The 14,596-nt window shown below is 49.3% G+C and overlaps 1 pseudogene; it reads right to left on the bottom strand.

Annotated features, from left to right (window-relative positions):
• The window catches only part of LOC135555014 (high affinity cAMP-specific and IBMX-insensitive 3',5'-cyclic phosphodiesterase 8A-like), a 164,622-nt pseudogene extending 152,697 nt beyond the window's left edge, over positions 1-11,925 (bottom strand).
• Positions 11,926-14,596: the final 2,671 nt, after the last annotated feature.

Here is a 14,596-nt window from a genome sequence, read left to right as displayed (position 1 = left end):
GACCAACTCTTTCAGTTGATGGCACCAGTATGATTTGGTCACACCAATAATGGCCTTGCCTCTGCTTTCCATCCAGAACCAGGCTAATAAATGACTAGCCATCTTTTAAATTAGCATTCCTTTACAGGGCTTTTGACATTCAGGTACATTTGCCAGTGGAAAGCGGGTGATGAACTCATCATTTAAAATGTTGCCATCTTTAATTTGTACCCTTCATAAACAAATAGTTACAATTTAATTTGACAATGTCATATTTACATTGATTGTTGGGAGGGGGGATTTTTTTTTCTCAAAAAAGGTTGTTATTGTTAGTGATTTTGAACAGTCACTAAAGGAGTAGGGCCCTATAAAATCTGTCACTAAAGGAGTAGGGCCCTATAAAATCTGTTACTAAAGGTGCAGGGCCCTATAAAATCTGTCACTAAAGGTGCAGGGCCCTATAAAATCCGTCACTAAAGGAGTAGGGCCCTAAAAAATCTGTCACTGAAGGAGTAGGGCCCTAAAAAATATGTTACTAAAGGTGCAGGGCCCTATAAAATCTGTTACTAAAGGAGTAGGGCCCTATAAAATCAGTTACTAAAGGAGTAGGGCCCTAAAAAATCTGTTACTAAAGGTGCAGGGCCCTATAAAATCTGTTACTAAAGGAGTAGGGCCCTATAAAATCAGTTACTAAAGGTGCAGGGCCCTATAAAATCAGTTACTAAAGGTGCAGGGCCCTATAAAATCAGTTACTAAAGGTGCAGGGCCCTATAAAATCAGTTACTAAAGGTGCAGGGCCCTATAAAATCTGTCACTAAAGGTGCAGGGCCCTATAAAATCTGTTACTAAAGGAGTAGGGCCCTATAAAATCAGTTACTAAAGGTGCAGGGCCCTATAAAATCTGTCACTAAAGGTGCAGGGCCCTATAAAATCAGTTACTAAAGGTGCAGGGCCCTATAAAATCTGTCACTAAAGGTGCAGGGCCCTATAAAATCTGTTACTAAAGGAGTAGGGCCCTATAAAATCATTTAAAATCCCTTTTCCACGTTTCATTTTTCACAGTTTCTTAGTTCCTAGTATCAACTTTTTACTCAAAAATTTTTTTTTTTAATAGAACATCCATCTAGTTTTTCAAAGTCCACAACCATGCTTAAAGCACATCAGGAGACTACATCTGGGAAATAAATCAATAATAATTGGACGGTGTACTTGCTCTGTTAAAAACGGTGTACTTGCTCTGACCCTCTCTGGTGCCATTTTCTAAATGACGCATAATATTGTATATTACCCTCACAAAGTACAATTCAGTTTCAAAACGAAATCCTACAAACACATACGTAGTACTGTTAGAAAGGTAAGAGCTGAGGGGTTCTGATAAAGGTTGCAGAAACAATGTGACTTATGGAAATAAGGTATTTCTATTTGCTATTGTTTTTTTTATACATTTGCACAAATATTTTTTTGTTTTTTTTTGTTGACTTTGTTATTACAGGGTAGTGTGTAGATTGATGAGAATTTTTTTATTGTTTAATCCATTTTAGAATAAGGATGTAACGTAACAAAATACGAAAAAAGTCAAAAGGTTTTTGAATAATTTCCGAATGCACTGGAGGCCGACTTTGGAGTCGATATTTAAAATTGGGCAAATTTTTTGGGGGAAAGCTTTTATCAATTTTCACACAACAGTGCATGATGACTGAATTGCGTGTCACAAAAAAGATTCAAACAGGACTTCGGACCAACTTTTTGAATATCTGGGTTGCATACCCATTGCTGTTCGAATAAATCTTGATAATAAAAAAGCTCAAATGTGAACCAGAGACTAACGTGACCCAAGCAACAAATGTAAAAAAAAAATTGGTGTTGTACTGTCAAGTCATGGGGTCGCAAATGCAAGTGTTTTGGTCGCAGTTTTGAGCCCCGATAGAACAGGTTCAAGGAAAGAAAGAGAGCGAGACGAACACCGTGCAACTGGACAGGATATAGACCTTTAATCGCTGATCATCACCCAGCTTTCCAGCTAGCCAAGTGGCAGGGCTGCTTTGTTGTTGTTGGTTGTTTGTTTTTTTTTAATTCAGGAGTGGGCCTTTAGAGGGGAAAAGGAGAGGCCTGGCACGTACTGAGAACCACAAGAGGATTCAGAGCTGTATTGCTTATCATTTACCTCAGCCGTTCAAACCATATCCGTGCCCCAATAGGCACCCTATTCCCTATTTAGTGCACTACTTTTGACAAGGCCCCATAGTGCTCTGGTCAAACGTAGTGCACTACATAGGGTGCCATGTAGGACTGAAGCCATGACTGGGGAGGAGTTTACGCTCCTAGGCCCCAACATAGCCTAACAAGTTTCTCTGTCAGCTGCTCACAAGTCACAATGTCTACAGGGTCCCCCCCTGGAGTTTCTCCCTCCTGACCATGTGAGACCTGCAGGAAACACTCCAGACCCGACTCGTGACTGTGCTCTGTGCCTACAGAAAACCTACAAGCCTTTCATGTTGGGACGAGTCTTACCTTAGGCTAAAGGCACTTGATAGTGTACAGATCAATACATTCATTGTTAACTACGTGATCACGCTTAGTGCACGGTGTTTTGTCGCCTGTGAGCCCTGTGCACCCTGCTTCTTTAAAACACAAAGTTCCTAGAAGCAGTCAGAAGTGTACACGGGAAGCCCCACAGTTAAAGGGATAGTACGACATTTTGGCAATAAACATTTTTAAAAAGCTAGCATGCTAGCTGTTCCTGTAAACTTCCAGTCATTGTGCTAACACTAGTTAGCAATGGCTCCAGAAACTACCTTCAACTTCCATGAGTTAATCCCCCTTTCTACTTACCCAGTCAGATTAAAACTTCAAAAATCCCTTTAATATTACAACGGCTGCATAATGCAAGAATACGCCTGGATGTCACAGGGGGACTGGGGTGGTTCTGCCGTCTGGTCTGACTGGGGTGGTTCTGCCGTCTGACTGGGGTGGTTCTGCCGTCTGACTGGGGTGGTTCTGCCATCTGACTGGGGTGGTTCTGCCGTCTGACTGGGGTGGTTCTGCCGTCTGACTGGGGTGGTTCTGCCGTCTGACTGGGGTGGTTCTGCCGTCTGACTGGGGTGGTTCTGCAGTCTGGTCTGACTGGGGTGGTTCTGCCGTCTGACTGGGGTGGTTCTGCCGTCTGGTCTGACTGGGGTGGTTCTGCCGTCTGGTCTGACTGGGGTGGTTCTGCCGTCTGACTGGGGTGGTTCTGCCATTCTGACTGGGGTGGTTCTGCCGTCTGACTGGGGTGGTTCTGCAGTCTGGTCTGACTGGGGTGGTTCTGCCGTCTGACTGGGGTGGTTCTGCAGTCTGGTCTGACTGGGGTGGTTCTGCCGTCTGACTGGGGTGGTTCTGCCGTCTGGTCTGACTGGGGTGGTTCTGCCGTCTCGTCTGACTGGGGTGGTTCTGCCGTCTCGTCTGACTGGGGTGGTTCTGCCGTCTCGTCTGACTGGGGTGGTTCTGCCGTCTCGTCTGACTGGGTGGTTCTGCCGTCTCGTCTGACTGGGGTGGTTCTGCCGTCTCGTCTGACTGGGGTGGTTCTGCCGTCTCGTCTGACTGGGTGGTTCTGCCGTCTCGTCTGACTGGGTGGTTCTGCCGTCTGACTGGGGTGGTTCTGCCGTCTGGTCTGACTGGGGTGGTTCTGCCGTCTGGTCTGACTGGGGTGGTTCTGCCGTCTGACTGGGGTGGTTCTGCCGTCTGACTGGGGTGGTTCTGCCGTCTGACTGGGGTGGTTCTGCCGTCTGACTGGGGTGGTTCTGCCGTCTGACTGGGGTGGTTCTACTGTCTGACTGGGTGGTTCTGCTGTCTGGTCTGGTCTGATGACCTGGGTCTTCTTCACTAGTCACCAAGCTTCAAGTTCCGTTCAGTTGCAAAGCGTTTAGCTACGGTGCGCACTAATGAACAGCACCCAGGCCTGGGTGGGAGGGCTAGAGAGGCAGGCAGGGAGAGTTGTGCCTGGGACATGGTGCACTTCAGGTCCTCTGAACGATCACAAAGAAGATGTATAAAGTAGCACACTGTGTCCCACAGGAGGTTGGTGTCACCTTAATCAGGGAGGACGGGCTCGTGGTAATGACTGGAGCGGAATCAGTGGAACGGTATCAAACACCTGTTTGGTGCCGTTCCATTTCCTCTGTTCCATGACATTATTATGATATATAGTCATATTATCACACATAAAAATAAAGATAAACATATAACATTATTACACCACTACATATCTACAAAACAAAATGTATAATATCACCATATAATATCACATATGATATCACCATACAACAATATATATTTTTTAAATTTTACCTTTATTTAACCAGGCAAGTCAGTTAAGAACAAATTCTTATTTTCAATGACGGCCTAGGAACAGTGGGTTAACTGCCTGTTCAGGGGCAGTACGACAGATTTGTACCTTGTCAGCTCGGGGGTTTGAACTCGCAACCTTCTGGTTACTAGTCCAACGCTCTAACCACTAGGCTACCCTGCCTCCCTACGTACTGCCCAGTACTAGGTCAGGCCTCCCTACGTACTGCCCAGTAGTAGGTCAGGCCTCCCTAATATGACAACGTACTACAGTATACGTGTGTGTAGAGTGCGTTTGCTAGCGTTTGTCTGTACTAGCACTAGAGGCATTGTACGTTAGAGTGTTATTATAGCATTCATCCACAGGAGGTTGGTGGCACCTTAATCAGGGAGGACGGGCTCGTGGTAATGACTGGAGCGGAATCAGTGGAACGGTATCAAACACATCAGAACACATGGTTTCCATATGGTTGATGCCATTCGCTACGTTCCAACTGCTGTGCTCATGTTCATGTGCAGAGCACATGGGACCGCTTGAAATGGCCCAGTGACGTCCGGGTTTGGCCGATGAAGGCCGTCATTGTAAATAAACTTGTAAAAAAGAATTTGTTCTTACCTAACTTGCCTAGTTCAATGAAGTTTAAATAAAATAATTAAATATGATCAATGCCATTATTCTCTGGTGTTAAAACTGTCTGTATGTCTGCTGCTGTGGTTGTGTCCCCGGTATTACATACGGCCCAGTACCAGGTCAGGCCTCCCTACGTACAGCCCAGTACCAGGTCAGGCCTCCCTACGTACGGCCCGGTACCAGGTCAGGCCTCCCTACGTACGGCCCGGTACCAGGTCAGGCCTCCCTACGTACGGCCCGGTACCAGGTCAGGCCTCCCTACGTACTGCCCGGTACCAGGTCAGGCCTCCCTACGTACTGCCCGGTACCAGGTCAGGCCTCCCTACGTACGGCCCGGTACCAGGTCAGGCCTCCCTACGTACGGCCCGGTACCAGGTCAGGCCTCCCTACGTACGGCCCGGTACCAGGTCAGGCCTCCCTACGTACGGCCCGGTACCAGGTCAGGCCTCCCCACGTACGGCCCGGTACCAGGTCAGGCCTCCCTACGTACGGCCCGGTACCAGGTCAGGCCTCCCTACGTACGGCCCGGTACCAGGTCAGGCCTCCCTACGTACTGCCCGGTACCAGGTCAGGCCTCCCTACGTACGGCCCGGTACCAGGTCAGGCCTCCCTACGTACGGCCCGGTACCAGGTCAGGCCTCCCTACGTACGGCCCGGTACCAGGTCAGGCCTCCCTACGTACGGCCCGGTACCAGGTCAGGCCTCCCTACGTACGGCCCGGTACCAGGTCAGGCCTCCTACGTACGGCCCGGTACCAGGTCAGGCCTCCCTACGTACGGCCCGGTACCAGGTCAGGCCTCCCTACGTACGGCCCGGTACCAGGTCAGGCCTCCCTACGTACGGCCCGGTACCAGGTCAGGCCTCCCTACGTACGGCCCGGTACCAGGTCAGGCCTCCCTACGTACGGCCCGGTACCAGGTCAGGCCTCCCTACGTACGGCCCGGTACCAGGTCAGGCCTCCCTACGTACTGCCCGGTACCAGGTCAGGCCTCCCTACGTACTGCCCGGTACCAGGTCAGGCCTCCCTACGTACTGCCCGGTACCAGGTCAGGCCTCCCTACGTACTGCCCGGTACCAGGTCAGGCCTCCCTACGTACTGCCCGGTACCAGGTCAGGCCTCCCTACGTACTTCCCGGTACCAGGTCAGGCCTCCCTACGTACGGCCCGGTACCAGGTCAGGCCTCCCTACGTACTGCCCGGTACCAGGTCAGGCCTCCCTACGTACTGCCCGGTACCAGGTCAGGCCTCCCTACGTACTGCCCGGTACCAGGTCAGGCCTCCCTACGTACTGCCCGGTACCAGGTCAGGCCTCCCTACGTACTTCCCGGTACCAGGTCAGGCCTCCCTACGTACTGCCCGGTACCAGGTCAGGCCTCCCTACGTACTGCCCGGTACCAGGTCAGGCCTCCCTACGTACTGCCCGGTACCAGGTCAGGCCTCCCTACGTACTGCCCGGTACCAGGTCAGGCCTCCCTACGTACGGCCCGGTACCAGGTCAGGCCTCCCTACGTACGGCCCGGTACCAGGTCAGGCCTCCCTACGTACTGCCCGGTACCAGGTCAGGCCTCCCTACGTACTGCCCGGTACCAGGTCAGGCCTCCCTACGTACTGCCCGGTACCAGGTCAGGCCTCCCTACGTACGGCCCGGTACCAGGTCAGGCCTCCTACGTACTGCCCGGTACCAGGTCAGGCCTCCCTACGTACTGCCCGGTACCAGGTCAGGCATCCCTACGTACGTCCCGGTACCAGGTCAGGCCTCCCTACGTACTGCCCGGTACCAGGTCAGGCCTCCCTACGTACTGCCCGGTACCAGGTCAGGCCTCCCTACGTACTGCCCGGTACCAGGTCAGGCCTCCCTACGTACGGCCCGGTACCAGGTCAGGCCTCCCTAGGTACTGCCCGGTACCAGGTCAGGCCTCCCTAGGTACGGCCCGGTACCAGGTCAGGCCTCCCTAGGTACGGCCCGGTACCAGGTCAGGCCTCCCTAGGTACGGCACGGTACCAGGTCAGGCCTGCCTCCCTACGTACGGCCCGGTACCAGGTCAGGCCTGCCTCCCTACGTACGGCCCGGTACCAGGTCAGGCATCCCTAGGTACGGCCCGGTACCAGGTCAGGCCTCCCTACGTACTGCCCGGTACCAGGTCAGGCCTCCCTACGTACGGCCCGGTACCAGGTCAGGCCTCCCTACGTACTGCCCGGTACCAGGTCAGGCCTCCCCTACGTACTGCCCGGTACCAGGTCAGGCCTCCCTACGTACTGCCCGGTACCAGGTCAGGCGTCCCTAGGTACGGCCCGGTACCAGGTCAGGCGTCCCTAGGTACTGCCCGGTACCAGGTCAGGCCTCCCTAGGTACGGCCCGGTACCAGGTCAGGCGTCCCTACGTACGGCCCGGTACCAGGTCAGGCCTCCCTAGGTACGGCCCGGTACCAGGTCAGGCCTGCCTCCCTACGTACGGCCCGGTACCAGGTCAGGCCTGCCTCCCTACGTACGGCCCGGTACCAGGTCAGGCCTGCCTCCCTACGTACGGCCCGGTACCAGGTCAGGCCTCCCTCCCTACGTACGGCCAAGTACCAGGTCAGGCCTCCCTCCCTACGTACGGCCCAGTACCAGGTCAGGCCTCCCCATGTACGATATACTATCACTGTATATTTATACTGTATATCCACTGGTCCTCCCACGATATACTATCACTGTATATTTATACTGTATATCCACTGGTCCTCCCACGATATACTATCACTGTATATTTACACTGTATATCCACTGGTCCTCCCACGATATACTATCACTGTATATTTATACTGTATATCCACTGGTCCTCCCACGATATACTATCACTGTATATTTATACTGTATATCCACTGGTCCTCCCACGATATACTATCACTGTATATTTATACTGTATATCCACTGGTCCTCCCACGATATACTATCACTGTATATTTATACTGTATACCCACTGGTGCTGAACTCCTCTGGTGTTGATGTTTTAACTGTGACTGCCTCCACGCGTGCTGCCTCCACGCGTGCTGCCTCCACGCGTGCTGCCTCCACGCGTGCTGCCTCCACGCGTGCTGCCTCCACGGCAGCCACGCGTGGTCTGCCTCCACGCGTGCTGCCTCCACGCGTGCTGCCTCCACGCGTGCTGCCTCCACGCGTGCTGCCTCCACGCGTGCTGCCTCCACGCGTGCTGCCTCCACACGAGCTGCCTCCACACGTGCTGTGGTTGGACATACTGCCTCCACACGTGCTGCCTCCACACGTGCTGCCTCCACACGTGCTGCCTCCACACGTGCTGCCTCCACACGTGCTGTGGTTGGACATACTGCCTCCACACGTGCTGCCTCCACACGTGCTGCCTCCACACGTGCTGCCTCCACACGTGCTGTGGTTGGACAGGTCTACATACTGCCTCTACACCTGCTGTGGTTGAACAGGTCTACATACTGCCTCTACACCTGCTGTGGTTGGACAGGCCTACATACTGCCTCTACACCCGCTGTGATTGGACAGGCCTACATACTGCCTCTACACCCGCTGTGATTGGACAGGCCTACATACTGCTGTGGTTGGACAGGCCTACATACTGCTGTGATTGGACAGGCCTACATACTGCTGTGGTTGGACAGGCCTACATACTGCTGTGGTTGGACAGGCCTACATACTGCTGTGGTTGGACAGGCCTACATACTGCTGTGGTTGGACAGGCCTACATACTGCTGTGATTGGACAGGTCTACATACTGCTGTGATTGGACAGGTCTACATACTGCTGTGATTGGACAGGTCTACATACTGCTGTGATTGGACAGGCCTACATACTGCTGTGGTTGGACAGGTCTACATACTGCTGTGATTGGACAGGCCTACATACTGCTGTGGTTGGACAGGCCTACATACTGCCTCTACACCTGCTGTGGTTGGACAGGCCTACATACTGCCTCTACACCTGCTGTGATTGAACAGGCCTACATACTGCTGTGGTTGGACAGGCCTACACACTGCCTCTACACCTGCTGTGGTTGGACAGGTCTACATACTGCCTCTACACCTGCTGTGGTTGAACAGGTCTACATACTGCCTCTACACCTGCTGTGGTTGGACAGGCCTACATACTGCTGTGGTTGGACAGGCCTACATACTGTTGTGATTGGACAGGCCTACATACTGCTGTGGTTGGACAGGCCTACATACTGTACTATATGCTAGATAAAAGATGACATTGTGACGTGATTAAAGTCCATGACGTGATTTTGATCACATTAAATGACATGTCTGTATCAACATTGTGAGTTGGATGTACTCTATGCCCAGATCAAACTGTGTTTGGGCAGAAATGTCCTGCTAGATTTCAATCAGTACCACATTAGATGACATGTCACTGTTTGTTGGTTTTATGGCCCAACAGACCGATGACGTGGCTTTACCATCCTGGACGTGTAGTAAACAACATGAATGTCAGAGTGAATACGTTCTACACTACAGCTCCAACAGCCACGTCCACATGCATTAACGTGAATGAACACGACGGTCCAATGATGACATCAGGGAATATTCAATCAAACCACGGCCACGTTCACTGTATCTTCATTTACACAACTACAATACTGCCAAGCACTGTGCGCTCGCTCGCACACACACACTGTATCGTCATTTACACACACACACACTGTATCGTCATTTACACACACACACACTATCGTCATTTACACACACACACACACACACTGTATCTTCATTTACACACACACACTGTATCTTCATTTACACACACACACACACAGGAAGTGTAGGTGTCCTACATTTGACAGGAGTCCCACCTGTTCATTTTTACAGAGTTCAAATAACATTCTGCTATTTTATTTTTAAAAATTATACGTTTAAATACTGTAGGCCCAATATGCGTCAGTATGCAACTGTACAAATTCTGTACTGCTTGTTAGATTGAATTTCAACTACTCCCACACACAGAGTTGGCTGGATATGCAATAACCACAAGCTGTAAACAAATGCCATCTATTCATGAGAGAAAATAGCCGGGGAAACTGTGACGTGGTTGGAGATGTATGTCCTCCACGCTGCCTGCCTGGCTAGGGCTTATGTCCTCCACGCTGCCTGCCTGGCTAGGCCTTATGTCCTCCACGCTGCCTGCCTGGCTAGGCCTTATGTCCTCCACGCTGCCTGCCTGGCTAGGCCTTATGTCCTCCACGCTGCCTGCCTGGCTAGGCCTTATGTCCTCCACGCTGCCTGCCTGGCTAGGCCTTATGTCCTCCACGCTGCCTGCCTGGCTAGGCCTTATGTCCTCCACGCTGCCTGCCTGGCTAGGCCTTATGTCCTCCACGCTGCCTGCCTGGCTAGGCCTTATGTCCTCCACGCTGCCTGCCTGGCTAGGCCTTATGTCCTCCACGCTGCCTGCCTGGCTAGGCCTTATGTCCTCCACGCTGCCTGCCTGGCTAGGCCTTATGTCCTCCACGCTGCCTGCCTGGCTAGGCCTTATGTCCTCCACGCTGCCTGCCTGGCTAGGCCTTATGTCCTCCACGCTGCCTGCCTGGCTAGGCCTTACGTCCTCCACGCTGCCTGCCTGGCTGGCTAGGCCTTACGTCCTCCACGCTGCCTGCCTGGCTAGGCCTTATGCCCTCCACGCTGCCTGCCTGGCTAGGCCTTATGTCCTCCACACTGCCTGCCTGGCTAGACCTTATTGTCTATATAGTGTTATGGAAGACTGAACAATACTCTCTGTATGACCCCCCCACGACCTGCTCTGTGTGGAGGGAGGGGGGCGTGGGTCACCGAGGTCATACATTTGGACTGACGCCTAATCCACTTCTCCTTCTCCGAAAGTAAAAGAAGACAGAAGAGGAGGTTGATGCTGAACATTACAAGGTTTGATGGCCATATTAATGCCGTACAGCACCCGTTTCAACATCCTCACATCACTCAATCATAAATACATTGGATGGTCAGGCCTCGCTACGTACTGCCCAGTGTAGAAGGAAGTATGTGACATTCAGACATAACACATAAGGAGAAACTCTGTCTGTGTGTGTGTGTGTGTGTGTGTGTGTGTGTGTGTGTGTGTGTGTGTGTGTGTGTGTGTGTGTCTGTATGTGTATCTGTGAGTGTGTGTCTGTGAGTGTGTGTCTGTGAGTGTGTGTCTGTGTGTCAATCATAAATACATTGGATGGTCAGGCCTCGCTACGTACTGCCCAGTGTAGAAGGAAGTATGTGACATTCAGACATAACACATAAGGAGAAACTCTGTGTGTGTGTGTGTGTGTGTGTGTGTGTGTGTGTGTGTGTGTGTGTGTGTGTGTGTGTGTGTGTGTGTGTGTGTGTGTCTGTATGTGTATCTGTGAGTGTGTGTCTGTGAGTGTGTGTCTGTGTGTCAATCATAAATACATTGGATGGTCAGGCCTCCCTACGTACTGCCCAGTGTAGAAGGAAGTATGTGACATTCAGACCATAACACATAAGGAGAAACTCTGTGTGTGTGTGTGTGTGTGTGTGTGTGTGTGTGTGTGTGTGTGTGTGTGTGTGTGTGTGTGTGTGTGTGTGTGTGTGTGTGTGTGTGTGTGTGTGTGTGTGTGTGTGAGTGTGTGTGTCTGTGAGTGTGTGTCTGTGAGTGTGTGTCTGTGTGTGTGTGTGGCTCTTCTCCAAGAAGAGTGGCCTGTGTGTGTCTCACCTTGATAGTGCTGGGTTTGATCAGAAGTCCTGGGGCAGGAGTGGCATTGGTCTGCTGGGAATCGTCTGATTCCTTTCCACTTTGATAGACCACCCTATCGGAGATATGAATGCTTGAAGCACAGCCCATGCTTCAACCCCACTTCAGACAATCCCTCTCGCTCAAGTGCTTTACCAATACCTGGACGACTGTCATTCGGTATCCCTCCACTGATATCTTCTGGGGGGGTCTTTTTCTCCCTCTTGATAAATCGTAATGCTAAACGCTCTCTCCGGTTTCCCTAACACTAAGCATGAATAATAGATGTTCCTTCCCCCCACCCACCCACCCCCCTAACCAGGAAACAGATTTCCTCTCTCTGCTTTTTAATTTTTTTTACATGAAGAAATTTGGAGAGATTTTCTACACGCGTCGTTTTATTATTGCTAACACGAATCCCGTTATTATAGAACGCCGCTGTTCTGTGGTTCTATTCCAGGGCCGATTTATCCTTCATGACACCGCTTCCCCGCCTCGGATTCGTACATCACTTGCTCTCTCGCTCTCTTTCTGAATGTATGTATTTTTTTTAAACTTTACTATTTTCAAGTAAACGTCAGTCTTCTGGTTGAATTCAAGCAGAAGTTTTATCCATGTTCGTCCAATAAGCGTTCTGCTGAAACCGTGCTCCCCACCCAAAACCATCCAATTCCATTGGACAACTGTTTTTCTTTGACTATCTGGTTAGCCACTTCATTTCAAGACATTGGCCACAATCCGGTTCTCACGACAGTTTGTTCCAGCCTCATATACCCCATCATCAACAGGCTACAATATTCACACTGCATGGTGCTCCCCTCGACTGTCGCTCCAATCTCAAGACTTCCCCTTGCAACAAAATGCAATTTAGTCCGACAAAACATGCCATTTATCTGCCAAAAAATACCAATTAGTCGAAACAGAAATATTTTGATGGAATCTTCATTCAGACATCCACTGACAGCTTGATGACGACCCGACAGAGATAGAAAACTGGGTAAAAATGAGTTGCAATTTTTTCCTCTTTCTGAAAAAAATATGAAGAGTGCTGTCAAATTATCTGTTGAAGAGGTACCTCCTCTGGATCAGACCAATCGCATAAAAACAGACCGCTGCGCGTCCCCAAGTTTCGGTTTTCAGTAAGGAAGATGGGTGATTATTCTTTATAAACGCAAGACACAGAAATTCGCTACATAATGGTGAATTATTTAAGTATTTTTCTCTGCCTTTCGAGCGTTTGCCCTTCCAATTCTTCGGCACTGCTTGACAGCAGCACGTCCAATAAAAGCTGCCGCAAGGATTGACCTACAGCCTTTACTGACGTCAATGCAAATGAGCCTCAGCGGGCTAATCAGAGCGCGTCTCCAGCCAGCTGGGCGGATCCAGCGCTCAGAGGGAACTTTGAAATGGACCAGAGAACGTTCACACACTGCCTCTATTCGAATGGGTTCTGAGCCGAACGTCACCCCAAACCAGATGACAATATGTTCAGGGTGAAAATGTGTATCTTACACGGGTGTATGCCTGTATTTATTTTTAAAGCTGTAGGAGATCTTATGGACACAGCTGTTGTCATGTACTCTATGATCAGTGATTAAATCAATATTACATCATACATTTTCATTAATTTGTAAAAAAATTTAAATAATCAACTGCATACATTATCAATATTAATATTGTGTTATTGTCAATGGACCCTATACTGTTCAATAACCAAAAATGCAAAAATATGTATTATAAAATGGGTTATAGCCTACTACTGATAAATAGTCTTGTTTAGGCCTACCTCTAAACTTCAACCAATAAATATCACAAAGTGGGATATATTTCAAATGTTTTATGGTAATTTGATGGTATTTGTCTCTGATACACTGTTGCTGGCTTCACGTGCTCGTGAGAAATAGGACACTGGGAAGTGATAAGTCTGACATGATTGTGTTCCAGTGCTTTTGAAGTCATAACAATTATTCAACCAATAATATTTTAGCTAGCTTGATAAGCTTAGCGAACATTGCTAACATTAAAAACTTAGCTAGCCTGTATACTATACAGACTCACCCGGCCTGCACAGCTGAGTAAGGGAAACAGCTTGATTCACACAAAAGTTATTATAACCTTGTGCATGAAGTTCAGAATGACAATGTCATGTGTTCAACATCTAAAGACCTGCATCACGATACTGAGAGTGTTTCCAAAAGGACATATTTGGGTGTTTTTGGAGCCTTTGTTCATGTTTTTCAGGGCCCCAAACTGCAGAACAAGGACGAGGAAGTGATTTGCAGTAAAGAATAAAAAAAATAGAAAAAATAACAAGTGAAGTGATATCACAAAAAAAAGGGTGTCTGGACCCTTCTAGAACATGCCATTTACATTTTTTTTAAATAGATTTGGATGTAAAAAAAACAAAACTTTCCTGTATTTTTGAGTAGAATGTCCTTTTAAAAAGTCAACCAAAAAAGTAACCTTCTCACATTCGTTCTACAAAAAATAAAATAAAAATCACCGCAAATCTAATGGCAACACCTTCAAATCTGTACATTAACAAATCACCTTCAATTCTTTACATTTTTATCTCTCTTATCAAAATTACTCAATAAAATTATATTTTTCAAAAACATTTGTATTATTGTCCCATACAATAACATGAAATCTTGACTTTTTTTTATTTCAACAAAAATTCTAATAAATATTTTGATATAGTTTGGCAACCCCACTGCAATTCCCCCATGACTCATCCAGGATTCCCGACCCCCACTTTGAATGTCACTGTACTAGGGTATGACTAGGGTATGAACAGGGTATGACCAGGGTATGACCAGGGTATGACCAGGGTATGACCAGGGTATGACTTGGGTATGACTAGGGTATGACTAGGGTATGACTAGGGTATGACCAGGGTATGACTAGGGTATGACCAGGGTATGACCTGGGTATGACTAGGGTATGACTAGGGTATGACTAGGG

This window comes from Oncorhynchus masou, chromosome 2, assembly GCF_036934945.1.
Source record: "Oncorhynchus masou masou isolate Uvic2021 chromosome 2, UVic_Omas_1.1, whole genome shotgun sequence".
NCBI classification, from domain to species: domain Eukaryota; kingdom Metazoa; phylum Chordata; class Actinopteri; order Salmoniformes; family Salmonidae; genus Oncorhynchus; species Oncorhynchus masou.
Note: the sequence above shows the minus strand (reverse complement) of the source record. Positions and strands in the feature narration are given on the sequence as shown.